Genomic DNA, 21,892 nt, shown 5'->3' on the forward strand with positions numbered 1-21,892 from the left:
TTACCTAGCCATTGAGTCTTCCGGAAGTTCAAGAGGCCGAGATCCTGGGTTTTGCAAGCGGCAGGACTGGGTGTTTTCGCGGCTGGTGGCGTTGCGCTGCCTCTCGTCGCTCCCAGAGACTGCCGTCCTGTGTTGGGAGGCCTGGGGATCTCTGCCGGTTTCGGGCGCCCAGCTTTCTCCCAGCCCGTCTCCCACGTGGATTTCCCGGCCGGCCGCTTCCGCCTTGGTCTGGAGCAGCTCCGCACCGAGCACTCTCCGAGCCTGCAGGTTCGTTCCTCTGGCCTTTCAGACTCTCCCGGCTCGGAAATTTGCCCCACGCAGACTGCTCGCGGTTTCTGACTCTCTCAAATCTGCTCAAATTCACTTTTTTATGGGAATCTGACAGACCTTGTGAGAGAGCTCCGGTAAGAGGCTGCCTTCATGCGGCCATCTTGACTCCGCCAGACCCAAAGTGTTTGTTTTGATTACCTCCACCCCCATCTGCCCTCCCCTCCATCATCCCCCCGCCTTTTTTTTTTTTTTATCTTCCTCCCTCTTCTTTCCTGTGGGGTAAGATACCCAACTGAGTATGTATGGTATTCCCCCTCAGGCCAAATCTGATGAAAGCAAGGTTCACTCATTCCCCCCTTACCTGCCCTCTCCCCTCCTCCCACAGAACTGCTTCCTCTTGCCACCTTTATGCAAAATAATCCACCCCATTCTATCTCTCCCTATCTCCCTCTCTCAGTATGTGGCTCTCTCATCCCTTAATCTCATTTTATTTCTTTTAGATATCTTCCTTTCATCTTCAACTCACCCTGTGTCTGCTCTCTCTCTTTTACATATATATATACATATATATGTATATATATGTATATGTGTGTATATATACATATAAACACACATATATATATAAAAACACACATATATACACATACGTATACATACATATACACATAGATATATACATACATACACATTCACTTATATATATACATAAACATATATATATATATATGCATATTCCTTTCAACTACCCTAATACTGAGGTCTCATGAATCATACACATCATCTTTCCATGTAGGAATGTAAACAAAACAGTTCAACTTTAGTAGGTCCCTTGCAATTTCCGTTTCTTGATTACCTTTTCATGCTTCTCTTGATTCTTGTGTTTGAAAGTCAAATTTTCTATTCAGTTCTGGTCTTTTCACTGAGAAAGCTTGAAAGTCCTCTATTTTATTGAAAATCCATATTTTGCCTTGGAACATGATACTCAGTTTTGCTGGGTAGGTGATTCTAGGTTTTAATCCTAGCTCCATTGACCTCTGGAATATCGCATTCCAAGCCCTTCGATCTCTTAATGTAGAAGCTGCCAGATCTTGGGTTATTCTGATTGTGTTTCCACAATACTCAAAGTGTTTCTTTCTGGCTGCTTGCAGTATTTTCTCTTTGATCTGGGACCTCTGGAATTTGGCGACAATATTCCTAGGAGATTTCTTTTTGGGATCTATTTGAGGAGGCGATCGATGGATTCTTTCCATTTCTATTTTGCCCTCTGGCTCTAGAATATCAGGGCAGTTCTCCTTGATAATTTCTTGAAAGATGGTATCTAGGCTCTTTTTTTGATCATGGCTTTCAGGTAGTCCAATAATTTTTAAATGATCTCTCCTGGATCTATTTTCCAGGTCAGTGGTTTTTCCAAGGAGATATTTCATATTGTCTTCCATTTTTTCATTCCTTTGGTTCTGTTTTATAATATCCTGATTTCTCATAAAGTCACTAGTTTCCACTTGCTCCAATCTAATTTTTAAAGTAGTATTTTCTTCAGTGGTCTTTTGGACCTCCTTTTCCATTTGGCTAATTCTGCCTTTCAAGGCATTCTTCTTCTCATTGGCTTTTTGGAGCTCTTTTTGCCATTTGCATTAGTCTATTTTTTAAGGTGTTGTTTTCTTCAGTGTATTTTTCAGTATTTTTTTGGGTCTCCTTTAGCAAGTCATTGACTTGTTTTTCATGGTTTTCTCACATCCTTCTCATTTCTCTTCCCAATTTTTCCTCTACTTCTTTAACTTGCTTTTTCCAAATTCTTTTTGAGCTCTTCCATGGCCTGGGGCCAGTTCATGTTTTTCTTGGAGGCTTTGGTTGTAGGCTCTATGACTTTGTTGTCCTCTTTAGGCTGTATGTTTTGGTCTTCTTTGTCACCAAAGAAAGAATCCAAAGTCTGAGACTGAATCTGGGTGCGTTTTCGCTGCCTGGCCATATTCCCAACCAACTAACTTGACCCTTGAGTTTTTCAGTGGGGTATGACTGCTTGTGGACTAACGAGTTCTATGTTCTACGTTTGGGGGGGGAGGTGCCAGCTCTGTCAGACTCGCACTACTCCTTCCCCAAGAACCCCCAGTCCAGACTGGGCTTAGATCTTCAGCAGGCTGTTGCACTCCTGCTCTGATCCGCCACTTAATTCCTCCCACCAGGTGGGCCTGGAGCTGGAAGTAACAACAGCTGTAGCTGCCCCACCTCCGCTGCCCCAGGGGCTGGAAGTGGAACCGCAAACTCCTTCCACTCCCGCAGCTTTTCCCACTAACCTTCTCCGCAGTCTTTGGTGTTTGTGGGTCGAGGGGTCTGGTAACTGCCGCAGCTCACATATTCAGGGCGCTAGGGCCCCGTCTGCCCAGCTTCTGGTCTGGATGGTCCACGCCGCTCAGGCTGGGCTCTGCTCCACTCTGTTCCCAGCTCGCAGCTCCGTGTGGAATAGACCTCACCCAGAGACCATCCAGGCTGTCCTGGGCTGGAGCCCTGCTCCCCTCTGCTGTTCTGTGGGTTCTGCCATTCTAGAATTGGTTCAGAGCCATTTTTATAGGTTTTTGGAGGGACTCGGGTACGGAGCTCACTCTAGTCCGTGCTTACCAGCCGCCATCTTGGCTCCGCCCCCCCCCCCCCCCCCCGCAAAAATAATTTCTAACATTCTTACCTCTCCAGCCCTCCCTCCTCATTGAAAAGGAAAGAAATTTGATATAGGTTGCACATGTGTAGTCATGCAAAACATTTCCTTAATAGTCATGTTGTGAAAGAAAACATACACAACACACACACACACACACACACCTCAAAAAAAAAGGAAAGTTTAAAAAATGTATGCCTCAATCTGTATTCAAATATCATCAGCATTTTTCACTGTAAGTCCTTCAAAGTTGTCATGGATCACTGCATTGGTGAGACTAGGTAAGTCATTCACAGCTGATCATCTTACAATATTTCTGCTATTTTGTACACAGTACATTTCGCTTTTCATCATCTCATGTAAATCTTTCCAGGTGTTTTTGAGAGCACCCTTCTCATTATTTCTTATAGTATAATAGTATTCCATCATAGTCACATACCAGAATTTGTTTAACCATTCTCCAATTAATGAACCTCCCTTCAATTTCTAATTCTTTGCCCCCAGAAAAGAACCTTTGTAAATATTTTTATATATTTGGGACATTTTTTCTTTTTTCTTTTTGTTTTTTATCTATTTTGGGATACAGACCTAAGAGTGAGGTTGCTTTTGTCAGAGGGTATGCATGTTTTTACAATCCTTTGCACACAGTTCCAAATTGCTCTACAGAATGGTTGAATCAGTTCACAACTCCACTGACAGTGAATTAATGTCTTATTTTTCCCAAATCCCTTCAACCATTTGTCATTTTCCTTTTCTGTCCTATTAGCCAATTTAATAGGTATGAGGTACTGCCTCATAATTGTTTTAATTTACATTTCTCCAATCAATAGTGAAGTAGAACATTTTTTTTGTATGGCTATAGAGAGCTTTGATTATTTTGTCAGAAAACAATTCCTGTCTTTTGATCATTTATCAATTGGGGAATGGCTTCCATTTAATTTTTTTATATAAATTTGACTCAGTTCTCTACATGTTTAAGAAATGAGGCCCTTATCAAAGAAACTCTCTTCAATTTTTTTTCACAGTTAGTATTGCTAAATATATTTCCCTCCATCCCATGTCACCCTCCCATTTATTATATTCTCTCTATCCTTTCTTCCTGCCCCTCCTCAAAAGTGTTTTGCTTCTGACTACTCCTCCCCCAATCTGCCTTCCCTTCTATCACCCCTCTTCTCTTATGCCCTTCTCCTCCTTTCCAGTAGGCAAAGACAGATTTCTGTATCCACCTGACTGTGTATGGTATTCCCTCTTTGAGCCAATTCTGATGAGAGTAGAGTTCACTCACAGCTCCCTCACCTTCATCCTCTTCTCCTCTACTGTAAAAGCTTTTTCTTGACTCTTTTATATGAAATAATTTACCCCATTCTACTTCTCTCTTCTCTTTCCTCTCAGTACATTCCTCTCTCATCCCTTGAATAAATATATATATATATATATATATATATATATATATACACACACATATATATGTATATATATGTATATATGTGTATATATATACATATATGTATATACTACATATATATATATATATATATATATATATATGTATATACTACCTTCATTCACAACTCACATTTGTTCCCTCTGTCCATATATCCTCCTTCTAACTGCCCCAATGATGAGAAAGGTCTTATAAGTTACAGGTATCATTTTCCCATTTAGGGATGTAAATAATTTAACTTTATTAAGTCTCTTACAGATTCCTTTTCCTATTTAGCTTTTTTTTTCTTGATTCTTACAATTGAAAGTCAAATTCTCTATTCAGCTCTTATCTTTTCCAGAATGCTTGAAAATCTTCTATTTCATTGAATATTCATTTTTTTTCTCCCAAATGATTATACTCAGTTTTGCTGGATAGGTAATTCTTGTCTGTGATCCTAGCTCTTTTGCTCTCAGGAATATCACATTATAAACCCTTATGTAGAAGCTGCTAAATCTTATGTTATCCTGACTGTAGCTCCTTGATATTTGAACTATTTCTTTCTGGGTGCTTGCAATATTTTCTCCTTGATCTGGGAGCTCTAATATTTGGCTATAGTATCCCTGTGGGGTTTTATTTTGGGGTCTATTTCAGGAGGTGATTGGTGAATTCTTTCAATTTCTATTTTATCTTCTGGTTCTAGAATTTGGGGACAGTTTTCCTTGATAATTTTTTGAAAGATGACATCTAGGTTCTTTCTGTGTTCATGGATGTCAGGTAGTCCAATAATTATTAAATAGTCTCCCCTGAATCGATTTTCCAGTAAGTTATTTTTCTAATGAGATATTTAACATTTTCTTCTATTTTTTCACTCTTGGTTTTGTTTTATTGTTCCTTGATTTCTCATAAAATCATTAGCTTCCAGTTGCTCAATTCCAATTTTTAAAGAATTATTTTCTTCAGTAAGGTTTTTTACCTCCTTTTCCACTTGGCCAATTCTACTTTTTAAGGAGTCCATTTTTTCCTTCAGTCGGTTTTGGGTTTCTTTCTCCATTTGACCAATTCTGCTTTTTAAGGCATTCTTCTCATTGGATTTTTGAACCTCTTTTATTATTTAGCCAAACTGATTTTTTTTACATATTATTTTCTTCAGCCTTTTTTTATGCCTCTGCCACCAAGCTGTTGACACTTTTCTCATGATTTTCTTGCATCACTCTCATATCTCTTTCCAATTTTTCCTCTATCTCTCTTATTTGATTGTCAAAATCCTATTTGAACTCTTTCCAAGCTCAGTTCATATTTTTCTTGGAGGCTTTGGATTTAGGAGCTTTGATTTTGTTATCCTTTAAGTGTGTTTTGACCTTCCTTGTCACCACAGTAATTTTTATTATCATGATTTTTTTCCATTGTTTGCTCATATTCCTAGCCAATTTTTTAAAGTAGGTCTCTGTTTCCAGGGTAGATAGTGTACTTTCCCAAGCTTCAAGGATTTTGTGCAGCTGTTTTCAAAGACACTTCAAGGGACCTGTAAGTTTTCAATTCTTTCAATGTGGTATAATCTAAGGGGAGTTGTTTACCACTCTCCTGGTCTGTGCTCTGGTCTATGAGTGACCCCCAAGCACTCTCTTCTGCCCTGGAACTGTGAGGAGGGCCCCCTCCACTGCAGCTGCAAGCTCTGGTGTCCTAGTTCAAAGCTACTATTTCACTTTTTTTGCGGCTTTTCCCTTTTGTTCTATTTCTTCTTTCACAACATAGCTAATGGGAAATATGTTTACATGATGGCAAATGTATAATCTCTGTCATATTGCTTGGCTTCTTGGGGAGGGAGGATGGCAGGGAGAGGGAGGGAGAAAAATTGAAACTCAAAAGTCTTATAAAAATTAATGTTGAAAACTATCTTTACATGCAGTTGGAAAAAAATACTATTTACCAAAACAAAAACCAAAAAAAATGGTGCTAGTGATCTGAATGGATTTCTCCCATAACTCTACATTCCACAGGATCACTAGGGATAGGAATAATCTTCAAATTTCAAGATATATTTCACTTAAATATTTTATTTTCCCAATTTCTGGTATTTCATTTCACTTATTTTAAGGCTCCTGAATTTTTAAACTTAAAATACATTCTGACTTTTGAAAATCTAGAAAGTTCACTGCTATTTCAGTAGCTGCTTGAAATTGAAAAAGGTACTTATTTGTAGGCTTTATCAAATCTCTTTGACTCTACACTATTGCACTCCCTAGTTTAGATTATATTGGCTGAAATAGACTGAATAAACTTGAGCTAAGGGACTCATAAGATTTGGGGAACTTCTAGCTTTTGACTCTCATCCAAAGATGGAGAGCTAGGTGAAAATGAAAGAAAAAAATTCAAAACACATCATGATTATAACAAATAACAGGAACATAATAATAATTAATATGTTAGCTTTTATGAACCACATAAAAGGCTTCACTAATTTTAGCTGCACTTTCCTCCAAGCTTTAATTTTCACTCTTTTGCTAATAATCATCGTCTATTCACACTATGTAAACTCTGCCATTTACATAGTATTGCTGCTGTATTTTCCTATCATTCACTCTAAAATGCTTGGGTAAATTATTGAAGTCTCAAATGGAACTATAAAATATTAAATATACTGGATAGTTTTTTAATGGATTCAAAGGTTTAGTGAGCTAAAAATAAGATATGTCTGAAATAGTCAAAGGGAAAAAACAAAATATCTCAATGGGATTTATAGGAAGCTAAGGACAGGAAACAAACAAAAAAAAAGTAATGATTCTAGAAATGCAAAACAAACAAAAAAAAAGGTCCTTTAAAGGCATAATAGAGCTGGTATTTTATTCATTAAACTTCAGCTATACTCTGCAATGCCCTATTCTCTGTCTCTGTTCTTTGTCTATTTCTCACTATCTTTCTGTTTTTGTTTTCTAAGTCTATGTCTCTGTTTCTTTTTCTGTCTCTGTATCTGACTCAATGTCTATTTCTCTCTATCTCTGTTTCTGACTTTGTCTTTCTGTTTTTGTCTCTCTTCTCTGTAAAACTATTTTCTACACGTATTTTGCTTTTTAGGGATATAACATCCTCATGGGGGAAGATGTTTCAATATCAAACTTGCGATATATGTTCTATGGGCAGAACCACCTTTTTTTTTTCTAAAAACAAAATAATATAACTACTGGAGCAGTTCCTCCAGAACCTCTTAAGTGCCCGATGACTTTCTTTGACACAGGCTTTCAGTGAGGTGTTCATATGGAAAATGCAGATCTCTCTACTTTCAGCTAGGGATGAAAAGAAATTTTGCTGTGTAATTCTTTTTTCAGTAGAGTATCAATATAATATAGACTGTTGCATGAATTCATATAAACCTTAGGCCAAATCATGAGCCTTTCAACATACTTTAAGAGTATCACATCTGATCTGGTATTTCTGCCTCTGGATTCAATTCTTACTCTTGACACTTACTCTTTGTGCGACCATGAGCATGTTACCTAACATCTCAGTGTCCCACATATCTTCCTGAAACTCTTAAGTCACAGATGAGTTGATATTCATTTTGAAATGCATCATACGATTTGCTTTATCTACAATGGAATTATGTTCCTAATTAAGTTTCTCTAGGTCTAATTTTGAAATTAATTTTCAGTCTCTGACTATATACTGAGTGTAGGAGGAAGTGGCCAGTAATGTGCTTTCTAGGTGGCAGAGGAAAAAACAAATCCCAGGTTTTAAAATTCAATGATGAAAAACAACAAAGCAAATAATTGAAAATTAACTTTATATGATGAGATGAGATTAAATATTCTATTTGATAGGTAGGAAAAATTTCAATGAAACCATATGTAAGCAAAATTGCTATTCTGGATGTTTTATATCAATGTGTATTCTGACCGTATTAGTCAAAATAGTTTGTTCACATGGCTGTACCATGGTGTTCTTAAAATGATGGTACAAAAAAACACAGAATTGTAAAGCTCAAAGGAACTTCAAAAACAGAGTCCAATTTGATTTTATTCAACATCAATTAAGTTCCAAGTGTATGCAAAATAGTGCCTGTAGATGTTGATGCACAAAAATTTAATAAGATAGAGTTCTCAAACTCATGAAGTAAACAGTCTAGATGGGGTAGAGCACATAAATTAGGGTTCTTAATTTGGGGTCCATGAACTTTTTTTAAATTGATAATCTTTTTTTCTTTTATAATGCTATGCATTTTATTATATAATACACAGAAACATTATTCTGGAAAGGGATTAATAGATTCCACCAGACTGCCAAAAGGGAATTAAATGTGTATCTCCTCAGTTAAATATATATCTATAATTATAAATCATTCATTATAAGTATATAGATGAGAGAAAGGTAAGAAAAGTGCTATGTTAAGTTCAAGGAAGAAAATAGCAATTATTTACCTGTCAGGATGGTTTCCTTGAAGACACAGCACTTGATTCTGGTTTAGAGGACTGGGTAATAATTCAATAAAGGAAGAAGTGGAGGGGACAGGGCATTCCAGACTTAGAGAGGAGGATGAGCAATAACACAGAGATAGGAAAGTACAGGGTACATATGATTAATATGAATAAGTTCAGTTCCTACCTTCAAAGAGCTTATCATCTAATGGATGAAGACAATAGACAAAAAGAAGCTGAAAGCGGGGGTAGGGCAGGGGGTGTTAGAGGCTACCTGGCTAATAATCACAGAGTCAAAAGCTAGCAGAGCAACTTCTGGAAAATGAAGATACCTGGAAGGTTCTGAGGCCTCTATAAAAGAAGGCTTTGGGAGGAGGATATTGATCTTCCATCCAATCTTCCAATCAGTGGGGAGTAAAAGCTTAGGGTGCTTAGAAGGTATTGAGCATCAAAGATGATATGCATGATGCTATGTCAAGCAACGAGTTTGTTCTGAGAGAGGCATGATATGTCAATTCTCTTTCTGTCCTGACACATTGCATCTTAATATATAATTGTTTTTTTTTTTAAATTTCTTTTCTTTAAAGGGGTTAGCTCATTTCATTCATATTCACACTTATGGTTACTAACTGTGCATTTCCCTCCATCCTATTCCCTTTGTTTATCCTTCTGTCTTTTTATCCTGTCCTTCAAAAATCTGTTTTGCTTCTGACCACTGAGTCCATCAATCTGCTCTCCCTTTTATCATCACCTTTCCCCTTTTTTTATTCTCTTCTCCTCCTATTTCCCTTTTGGGTAAAATAGATTTATTTTAACGAATTGTGATGAGAGTGAGATTGAAACATTGATCACCACCTCCCTCATTTTCCCCTCCACTGGAAAAGCTTTCCTTGTGTGCCTTTTCTTTGTCAGGTAATTTCCCCCATTCTACCTCTCTCTTCCCCCTTCTTCCAGGGCATCCTTCTTTCTAATCCCTTCATTTTTCTTTTTTTTATTTCCTTTTTTCTTTCTTTTTTTTCCTTTGTTTCTCTTTCTCTTTCTCTTTCTCTCTCTCTCTCTCTCTCTCTCTCTCTCTCTCTCTCTCTTTTCTTTCTTTCTTTCTTATTTTTGAGATTATGTAGCCTACTTCTAACTTCCCTAATAATGATAAAGTTCATAAGAATTACATTATAATCTTCTCATATAAGAATGTAAACAGTTTAAATTATGTTTATCTTTCATGTTTACTTCATTATATTTCTCTTAGGTGTTGTGTCTGAATGTCAGATTTTCTATTCAGTGTTGGTCTTTCCATCAGGAACATCCTCTTTTTCATTAAATGTTTGTTTATTTTTCCCCTGAAGGATTATACTCAGTTTTCTGGATAGATTATTCTGGTTATAATCCTAGATCCTTTGCCTTCCAAAATATCATATCTAAAATCTTTGCTCCTTTACATGGAAGCTGGTAAATCTTGTGTGATCCTTACTTTGGCTCCATGATGTTTGAATTGTTTCTGGATGATTGCAATATGTTTTTCCTTGATATGTGAGCTCTGGAATTTGGTTATAATATTTCTAGAGTTACAATTTTGGGATTGCTTTCAGGAGACGGATCGTGGATTCTTTCAATTTATCTTTTACCTTAAGGTATTGGGACACTTTTCCTTGATAATTTCATGAAATATGATGTCTAGGTTCATTTTGGTTGTGGCTTTCAGGTAGCCCAGTGATTCTTAAATTTTCTTTCTTTGATTTATTTTCTGGATCAGTTGTTTTTTAGATGACATATTTACATCTACCTTTTCTCTTTCTTTTTCTTTATCTTTTGACTTTATTTTATTGTTTCTTGATATTTCATGGAGATATTTGTTTCCACTTGACCAATTCTGATTTTTAAGGAATTATTTTCTTCAGTGAGCCTTTATACCTTTTTTCCTCTTGACAAATTATGCATTTTAAGTTCTTTTCTTCTGTAAATTTTTGCACCTCTTTTACTATTAAACCAATTCTATTTTTAAGGTGTTATGTTCTTCAGTATTTTTTACCTCTTTTACTAAGCTCTTCTTTTTTTTTTTCATAATTATCTCACATCACTCTCATCTTTATTCACAGTTATTTTTTTCCTCTGTCACTCTTATCTCTCTCTCTTTTTAAAACTCTTCCAGGAATTCTTTCTGGACTTTGGTCCAATTAGCATTTATCTTTGAGGCTTTGATTGTAGTTATTTCATATTGTTGTCTTCTTCTTAGTTTGTGCCGTGTTCTTCCCTGCCATCACAGTAACATTTTATGGTCATTTTTAAAAAATTCTTGTTAGCTCATTTTCCAGCTGGTGTCCTGACCTTAAACTTTATATAAAATTTGTGCTCTGCTTACCTGGGGGTGGTGCCATGGAGGGGGGGGGGGTCACTGTCAAGCTTCAAACTTTTTCATGCTGCTGTTTTCAGAGATATTTCATGTGTTTTGAAAGTTTTTAGTGCTAGATTCCAAGGTGGTGCAATCCTGAGAGAGATATGGTCACTGGTGTCCTTGTCTATGTTTTGATCTTTACCCAGGAAGGGCCCTTGCACCTTTGTAGCCACAAGTGCTGATGTTCTTGCTTCTTTTGGTCCTAGAACCTTGATCAAACTTCATGTTGTCCTGCAGTCACAAGCATTAGTGATCCTCTTCACCTTGGAACTGTGACTAGGGCCCCGGCTTCACATCAGGAAAAAGTGCTGATACTCCTCTCAGGGCCCCTGTTCCCTTGTGATAAACCAAGAGTGCTCTTCTTCACCCTGAAACCACATCCCAGAACTGCATATGGGCAATAGAGTTGCCAATCAGCCCTGGACCCCGTATTCAGCACCAGCATTGGATCTTCTGTAATCTCATTCTGACCAATTGTTCAAACCTATTACTGTCTTTGGGCTGAGAACTTCTAAAGCTACTGCTGACATTTTCGAATCTGTCTCCCAAGACCAACACTTGTGCTGCAGCCAACATATGCTCTGGGCTGCCCCAGCCCAGTGTCACAGACCTTTCCTACCAACCCCCCAAGTTGGCTTAGTCTGGAAAAATGTATCATCCTAAACATTTGTTGAGTCTTCTGTTTCAAAATTTGATTTGAGGTATTATTTTAAATTTTCTTGGTGGGAAATGTTGGAAAAAATTTGGCTGGGTTGTTGCCTCTAATCTTACATCTTGTCTCCACTCTTTATTACTTATTAATACAAATAATATCACATATAGAAATGCATGTTATTAGTAGGCTGTTGATAGCTTTCTTATTTATATCCTTCATGCTGATACAATGCGTTTAACACATTGTTGTGCTGTTGTTTGTCCTTTGTTCCATAAAAGAACCAATGACATCAATAGGGTGATGTCTTGACTTGCAAGTGAATTTGTATTTAAGTGACACATATCTATGCAGAGTTATAAGCCTCACTCTCTCCTCCAGAGTCATCAAAGTCCAGGGGCAAGACATAGGTCAAGACAACTGGTTATGGCCCAGGAGGCAGTAGAAGAACTCAGCCTTTTTAAGCTAGGGTCTTTCCCATATCTTAATTTCTCTGAGGAAATTCTCATGTAGTAGTTAAAGGCTAGGTAAGAAATCAAGCAAAAGATGCCATTCACAAAGAAATCAATCTGGAAAGGGAAGAACCTCAAAGCTTCTGGATAGAATAGAAATAATCACTGTTTACGTTCACTCTGAGCCATCAAAACCCAAACAATGAACAAGTAAAGTTTGGGCAGAGACCTATTATTAGGCAATCAGTGAAAGCCAGAATGATTTAGGTTTAAAGGCATAGTCAGGAAGTTCCCTTTGAATCATAATGAGCTTTATCAAAGCCAGGTTTTCCAATGGTATATTTCAAGAAATTACAAAGGAAAACTACATGAGGAAAGAGTTGATTGTCCCAGTTTTTTTGAAGAAAATTTAAAAAAAATAGGAAAGTATTAGTAGGCACTTAATAAATATTTGCTGACTGACCTCTTAGTCAAGATGACCTGCATTCAAGTCCTGCCTGCCTCACAGACATACTAATTGTGTTGCTGTGGACAAGTAACCCAACTCTCAGTGCCCCAAGCAAATCACTAATATTACAAATTGCAAAACAGGTGCTAATCTGCATTAATAGAGGGATGCTGGTACTTAGAGTGCTTAGCTTGGGGTCCTGAAGACTGCAGTACACATCAGGCCTCAGACGCTTACTGGCTGGGTGATCAAAGAGAAGTCATTTAACCTCTTTTTGCCTCAAACTGATTATCTATAAAATGGGACAAATGGGGAAAATAATAGTACCTACCATGCAGGAATGCTATGACCATCAAAAGAAATAATAATTGTAAATTATTTTGCACAATTTCTGAAACATAATAATCATTATATAAATTTTAGCCATTGTTATTATTATTATAAAGGAAGTTCCCCACCAATCAAATCACATATCTAATTAAAAAGGTAATTTATACATTAATTCACAAATATTAATAATTTTGTTAATGTATTTTTGAGATATCATCTAGTCTTATTTCATTGAATATTTTCCAATTATATATATATATTTAAAATAAAATTCATTTTAAAAAAATGAATTTGAAATTAAATTCCTCCCATTGTTTCCCCCCTTGAAAAGACAAGGAATGCAATTATATTTACACATTACTCATGTTGCAAAAGAAAACACACACAAAAACAAAGAAAAACAAATTGAAAAAAAAGTATACTTCAATATGTACTCAGAATTCATCAGATTCCTCTCTCTGGAGCATTTTTCGTCATTGATCCTTTGGAATTTTCTTGGATCATTGTTTTTATTAGAGTGCCTAAGTCATTAACATTTGATCATGCTTAGAATATTGTTCTTGCTGTGCACAATGTTCTCCTGATTCTGTTCATTTCTCTTCGTATCAGTTCATATGTGATTTCCCAGTCTTTTCTGACACGATTCTGTTTGTCATTCCTTTTTTTTTAAATTTTAACATTTTTATTAAGCTAGATCATGTTTCACTGGAATTGGGAATTCTCACAGAAGGAAACACTACCAATTCAAATGGGTACCTGCTACATACATATCATTTAATCCCCACCCCCAGGGAATCCAGATATTGTGTCTAGGTATTTATTTTTTATTCAATATTTTAATCACCCCAGTTATATGTAAAATAATTTTAACACTAATTTTTAAAACTTTAATTTCCATATTCTCTCCCTTCCTCCCTCCCCAACTTACTCCTCATTGAGAAAGCAAACAATTTGATATAGGTCCCATGAAGTCATGCAAAACATAGCCATAATAGTCATGTTGTGAAAGAAAACACAGACAAAAAATATAGAAAAATATAGAAAGTAAACAGAAAAAAGAATGTTTCCATCTGTATTCAGACTCCATCAGTTCTTTATCTCTCTCTCTCTCTCTCTCTCTCTCCATATATATATATATATATATATATATGTGTGTATATATATATACATATATATGTGTGTGTGTGTATGTGTGTGTGTGTGTGTGTGTGTATTTACATATGTCTTTTTCCTTTTTGTTTTTTTTTTATCTCTTTTGGTATGCAGACTTAGTAGTGGTATTGCTAAGTGTAATGTTAAGCAGGGTGGGACTTTTTTACTGTTTTCTCTTTGAGAATGCTGAAGTTATCAAGTGCCTTTAATTAAGTCCTACTAGGTGGGAAGCCCCAGGCCCACACCCTTTGGCTGATTAAGTGCTGATTAACTCAGAGGTTAGCATTTTGTTACCCACTGGACAAGTGTCCTGTGATTTAACTAGATGAGACTCTGGGCATCCATTGTTAAGAGCCCCCCCAACCCCCAACCTTGAAGAAACACAGATGTTGGTGCTTCTCTGGTAACTATGTATTGCTATGGAGAGACTGGTTTGTGTTATTTGCTCTGTTTTTAATTTCTCTGTTTGTAATTTCTGTTTGTATTCTCTCTGAAGTTTTCCCCCTGAACTCAGTGAATGATATATGTATGTTTGATAATAGTGAGATTGTTAACCTCTTAAAGTTGCTTTCCTTAGAAAAGCATATCAAAGATCCTGTGATGTCAGGTCTTCTGTACCTCAGTGTTGTTGGTTTCACACAGCCACAATAGCAGCAGCTAGCAACACCGTTGTTACACTAAGTCAAAGGTATAATGGTTTTATAGCCTTTTGGGCATAGTTCCAAGTTGCTCTACAGAATAGCTGAATCAGTTCACAACTCCACAAAAATACATTAATGTTTCATTTTTCCCACATCCCTTCCAAAGTTAATCATTTACCTTTTCTGTCCTATTAGTCAGTCTCATAGGTATGAGATCATACCTCAGAATTGTTTCAATATGTATTTCTCCAACAAATAGTGAGAGTATTTTTATATATATATGTGTGTGATTTATATGACATATAGATAGATTTGATTATTTCATTTATTTTAAATCACTTATCAATCGGAAATGACTCTTTTTTTGTTTTTGTTTTTATAAATTTAACTCAGTTTTCTATATGTTTGAGAAATGAGGCCTTCATCAGAGAAACCTGGTGCTAAAATTTTTTCACAGTTACTGTTGCTAAATTTATTTCCCTCCATCCAATTCCCCCCTCCATTTATTCTACTTTATCTCTCCTTTCCCTGCTCAAAAGTGTTTTACTTCTGACTACCCCCTCCCACAATCTGCCCTCCCTTCTATCACCCCCCCTTCTCTTGTTCCTATTCCCTCCTACTTTTCTGTGGGGTAAAATATATTTCTACACCCAATTGAGTGTATATGTTATTCCCTCTTTGAACAAATTATGATGAAAGTAAGGTTTACTCACTCCCCATCACTTCTCTCCCTCTTCCCTTCCACAGCAAAAGCTTTTTCTTGCCTCTATTATGTGAGATAATTTACCCCATTCTATCTCTCCCTTTCTCTTTCTCCCAGCAAATTCCTCTCTCACCACTTAATTTTATTTTTTTTAAAATATCATCCCTTCATATTCAACTCACACCTGTGCCCTCTGTCTATATATGCTCCCTCTAACTACCGTAATAATGAGAAAGGTGTTATGAGTTACAAAGATTTTCCCATTTAGGAATGTAAACAATTTAACCTTATTAACTGCTTTTCATTTCTTATAGCACAATAAGCCATTCCTTCAATTTCCACTTCTTTGTCAGCACAGAAAGAGCTGCTATGAATAGTTTTTTTTTTTCTTCTACAGATAAGTCCTATTCCCTTCTCTTTTGGATCCCCTATCCTTTTATCCTTTCAGGATACAGAACTAGTAGCAGTATTGCTGGGTCAAAGGGTATACAAAACACTTTGAATATAGCACTTGGAACACAACCCTTTATAGCACTTTCAATGTAGTTCTAAATTGTTCCCCATAATGATTGAACCAGTTCACAACTCCATCAACAATATGTCACTATCCTTATTTTTCCACATCCCCTCCAGCATTGTTATTTTTCTTTTCTATCATGTTAGCCAATCTGATAGGCATGAGGTGATATCTCAGAGTTGTTTAAATTGATATTTTTTAATCAATACTGATTTAGAATGATGCCAATCATCTTAAGATAAAGCAAATCTTCTAGCATTACCATAGCATCCACCACAAAGGTGGCCTTCCGATGGGTAATCAACTTGAAGCTTAGCACTGTTATAATGCACTTTTCAATTATACATCTTTGTTCCTTTTTGCCTTCATACTTTATGGACACAAAAACCCCCCTGATTTTGTTAACTGCTAGTTATGACATTTTGTGGAAAGCCCAAATTACGAGTTAGGGGTACAAACCTTTCTTCACACAGAACTTCACTTGCTTCAGTAGGATAACCAGCACCTTAATATGGTGAATTCAGAGGCCTTTAGTGATCTGCTCCTCTCACCATTCTAGAAGCCTCTGGTATCCCATCTTATCTAATATTCTAAAACTAGGACTTTCTAATAATGATATGAATTCCATTTTGGTAATGAGCTCTGCATTATTAAACATATGAACAGGCCTGATGACTACTGTCAGGAATTCAGTCAAAGGGATTTCTACGCTAGGAAGGAGATTGTACTACATGGCATCTTATATGCCTTCCAAAATGAAAATTTTGTGATTCCATTTTTGTCCCTGAGGCATACCTTTTTTCTTGTGCCCATTTTTTTTTAAAACTCTAATAATCACTGCCTTTATGTATAAACTTTTAACTTTTTCTGCTCCTCTTGCTCTTATGGAAGAATCTCAAATTTTCTATTCAGCATTTGTCTTTTGTTCAGGAATGCTTGCAAGTCTGTTGTTTCATTAAATGTCAATTTTTCCCTCAAAGATTAATATACAGTTTTGCTGGGTACATTATTCTTGGTTGTAATCATAGTTCTGTACCTTCCAGAATATAATATTCCAAACTCTCTTCTTCTCTGTTGTGGGAGAACCTAAATCTTGTGTGAGTTGGACTGAGACTCCAGAATATTTGAATTGTTTCTGTCTGTCTTCTTGAAGTATTTCCTCTTTGACCTTGAAACTCTGGAATTTGGTGATAATATTCCTGGGAGTGTTTATTTTGGCATTTCTTTCCGGAGGTGATTGGTGAATTCTTTCAATTTCCTTTTTAAACCTCTCAGTTTAAGACATTGGGACACTTTTCCTTGATAATTTCTTGGATGTGCTGTCTAGGCTGTTTTTTGATCCTGTGTTTCAGGTAGTCCATTAATTCTTAAATTATCTCTCCTTGATCTATTTTCCAAGTCAGTTTTTTTCCCAATTAGATATTTTATTTTTTATTCTATTTTTCCATAATTTTGACTTTGTTTTATTGTTTCTTTTTGTCTCAAGAACTCATTAGTTTCTACTTTTCCAACTCTAATTTTTGAGGAATTGTTTTCTTAAATGAGATTTCATGCCTCTTTTTTTTTTTTGGCAAATTATGCTTTTTTAAGGAGTTCTTTTCTTCAATGATTTTTGTTTAACCTCTGGTAAACGTTAGGCCAATCTTATTTTTATGGTGTTGTTTTCTTCAATGTTTTTTACCATTGTTCATTTTCTCTTTTCATGATTTTCTTGCATCATTCTGATTACTATTCCTAAATTTTCCTTTACCACTCTTATCTCTTTCTTTAACTCATCCAGGAATTCTTGTTGGGCTTGGGATCTACTAGCATTTTTCTTTGAGAATATTTTTTGGTAGCGCTTTTTATATTGTTATCTTCTTCTGAGTTTATACTTTGGTATTCTCTGCTTCCATAATAGCATTTTTATAATCAAATTTTTTTTTATCATTTGCTTATTTTTCCAGTCTATTTTTTAACTTTAAATTTTATGTGAAAGTTGGGCTGTGCTCACTTTGGGGTGGGGACACACTGTGACAGTCTTTTGGCTTTTTTGTGCCTCTGTTTTCACAGCTCATTCTCGGGGTCTATTAATTTTTGGTACTTCCATATTGGTGTGATCCTAGGAAAGGTATGGTCACTTCTCTCCTGGTCTATATTTTGGTCTATACTCATGAAGGGCCCCTTATGCCCTGAAGTCCTAAATAGTAGTGTTCTCTTTGCCTTGGAACTGGGACCAGGGTCCTGGCAAACTTGTGACTCACCACAAGTGCTCCTCTCCTCTCCGGTACTGCAACCCAGAGCTGCACATGAGTAACAGAGTTCCCAATCAGTGCCAGCTGGAGTGCTTTGCCGTTTCCTTCTCCAGCTCATTTTATAGATAAGGAAAATGAGGAAAACCCTGGTTTGCCTAGGGTCATGCTACTAGTAAGTATCCGATTTGAAGAAGAGTCTTCCCAATTCCAGGATGGGTGCTCTAGCCACTGTGCCACATATCTTCCCTTGTATGTAATACATATATGTATTTATACTTATTCTGTATATGTGTCTGTATAAATGTACTTGTCTCCCCCATTAGAAGGTAAGCTTGTGGTTAATAGTGTTTATTTCATTCTTTGGACTTGTATCCTCAGTGCCTATGACATAGTACTTGCTCATTGATTTATCAAAGCACATTGTAAGTTTGAAGGATAACAAGTGCACAGTTTATGTTCTTTTATCAGTACTCAAGTAATATCAAGCTATGTGGAGAAAGGGCCTCTGGAAATTAGACAGACCTTTTGTGGAGAATTTTTTGAAGTGTGAACACAGGAGGTGCCGTAGATATCTAGGAATGGTTGAGGTGATAGCCACACAGACTCCATTGTTTTTATTGTAGCTGTTGTTGGGTTAGCCGGATGGCGCAGTGATTAGAGTTCCAGGCCTGGAGTCAGAAAGACCTGAGTTTAAATCCAGCCTGAGACAATTACTGGCTGCATGACCCTGAGCAAGTCATTTAATCCTATTTGCCTCCATTTCCCGAGCTTTAAAATGAGCTGGACAAGGAAATGATTAATTATTCCAGTATCTTTGCCAAGAAAACCCCAAATGGGTCACATGGAGCTGGACATGACTAAAAAGTGACTGAACAACAATACCAAGAGCCTTAGACAAAGGGTCTTTGGAAATATAGTGGGCCTTTCATGGAGAATTTTTTGGAGTCTATATATAGGAGGTGCAATAAATGCCTAGGCATGGTTGAGTTAGCCATACCGATGAGATTACAGGCTCATGTAAGCACCAACATATATCTTCTGCCTGTTTAGAAGTGGGTCATAGAGGAAAAAAAAAACTAGCCCTCAGCTTAAGCTCTAGGAACATTCATTTCCCAGTGCAAGTGAAAGGATCTATTTCTAAATGCTTTGTTCTTATTTGGATGTGAAATGTAGCAGGGGAAATAGAAACTTACTTGGTGGTCTATTTATTTATTTAAGTAGCTGGGGAATAAAAGCAATCAAACAACCTTTCAACATCCCTTCCAGCCCTATGATTCTTTTAAGATCTGATTATCAGAAGTAGGCAGAGGTAGAGTTCCAAATACTTGGAAGGCACTTATCCTGTTGTAAAAAGCAGACTTGTCTGATATAAAGATATGATAAAAACTCCTCCAGGGAATGTCTGGCAGTCTAAGAGAGCTGACCTTGGGATTAGTCAGGATTATCTGTTCTGCAGTATTATTCCCTGGACTTGAGTATTTGACTCTATAATTAAAAAAAAATCATGTTATTTCATGACTCCACAGACAAATGGAATGTGATTCTCATAAATCACAATCTATACAAAGATGACAAAACCAGAAAATTGGCTCTAAACCATTCAGGAAGGGATAAACTACAAGGAAATATCTTCAAAATATTTTGTAAAATATTTAATCTTACTCATGACAGAAATTGGTTTAAAGAAAGGACCTGAGGACAAATCTATTAGGTATTATTATAAGACAATGGAAAGAGGGTTGCACTTGAAGTCAGAGGAAGTATATTTTTTTTTTGTGGTTTTTTTTTTTTTTTTTTTTTTTTTTTTTGGGCAGGGCAGTTGGGGTTAAGTGACTTGCCCCAGGTCACACAGCTAGTACATGTGTCAAGTGTCTGAGGCCGGATTTGAACTCAGGTCCTCCTGACTCCAGGGCCGGTGCTCTACTGGGTGCTCTACTGACTGCGCCACCTAGCTGCCCCCAGAGGAAGTATATTTGAATCCTGACTAAATTACTTATCATCTATCTGACCTTTAGCAAGTCACCTAACCTCCTGAGGACTCAGTTTTCTCATCTATAAAATGTTGGGGTATTTTATAGAACATCTAGGATACCAATCAGCTCAAGATCTTTGATCTTATGACACTTTGATAGAGGCAACTTGGTAGAATATAGAAAGAGCTGGCTTTGAAGCCAGGAAGAAAGCAGTTCATGTCCCATCTCTGACACTGGCTGGGTGACATCGATTAAGACACTTTAGCTCTCTGTGTTCTAAATGACTCTAAGAATTTAATTTGTGGCAAGTGGGCAGCCTCCATTGACAGAAGAAGGTTCCTCACCTGGGAGAATCCAATGCCAGTGAAGTTACAGGTCATAGCACTATCCTTAACCCTATTCCTATACTTATCCCTATGGTCCTATCAATGGGATAGAAAACAACACAATTCATACATTAAACAATAACAAAAGCATCCGAAAAAGTGAATAGCAGCAAAACCAAGAAACAATATGGGTAGAAACTTGATCCTGAAAAAGGAGTATGCATGTTGAGAACTCACAAACAAACAAAAACTTTGACAGCCTTTGAGTGAGTTTATGGGCATAAGCTATGGCAAGGTTGCTGTTCTGAACCTGTCTTTGCCCTTTACCGTGCTGGAGGTGCCAGAAGTTCATCAGAGCTCCTGTTTTAATTATCTCTGAATATAGCAGTCACACAGATAACACTTCTGTCTAGAGAGTTTGGGAAAGAGAAAGATGGCAAGGAGAGCTAGCTTGTGATTTTGCTTTTGTAAAGGATGTAGGTGACATATATAGAAGTGAGACTGTAATGTAGGAACCATACTGTGAAAATAAATGCAATTTCATGGTACTTTTCCTCACAATTCTAACTTATGGAAAGCCTATTAAAAGTTAAGTTGGCATAGCACTGCACACATTTCTGACTATCTTAAAGTGAACATTTTTCCAACATTCTATTTTATTTTAGTTTTTTTACAAACTGATTAACATTTTCTGGCAAATCCTGCAATTTGAAAAAAATTGTGCATCTTGAAGGACCCTATTTTGAATAATGAATCAGGATGAAAATGACAAGTAAGTAAAGTTGACATTATCTGACTTGAAAAATTGATGGCTCAGGTTATCTGGGGAATAGATTTGCCATATTTCTGTGTATCTCTTGCATTTACAGTAGTGACAGGAGATATTGACAGCTGGTTGGGGGAGACATGACATTAGCTAAAAACTCACAAAGTTTGTGAAACAATTATCAAAGAAATTATATGTCAGTTCATTATTTCATCTGTCTTTAAGTCCATTGGAGTCAAGTTCAAGATGCTCTGCAGGCCAGTACATGAACTGAAATTTCATACAGGGAGTTTATTTTTCAGAGTTAACAATTTACATGTTGAAAAAATCACTTGGACATCAAAGTATCATACTTACATAGAAAATGACTCAGAGTAAGAACATAAGTAAATTTTTAACAAGAAAAATGTATGTATATTAATTAATATAAATTTATAATATTTGTACATATGTATGAGTACTTATGTATACATTTATATTGTAATACATACACATACATCTGTGTACATATGCATGTATATGTGCTGTCCCAAAATGTCTTACTCCATTTTTGAACT

Source organism: Trichosurus vulpecula, chromosome 5, assembly GCF_011100635.1.
Source record: "Trichosurus vulpecula isolate mTriVul1 chromosome 5, mTriVul1.pri, whole genome shotgun sequence".
NCBI lineage: Eukaryota > Metazoa > Chordata > Mammalia > Diprotodontia > Phalangeridae > Trichosurus > Trichosurus vulpecula.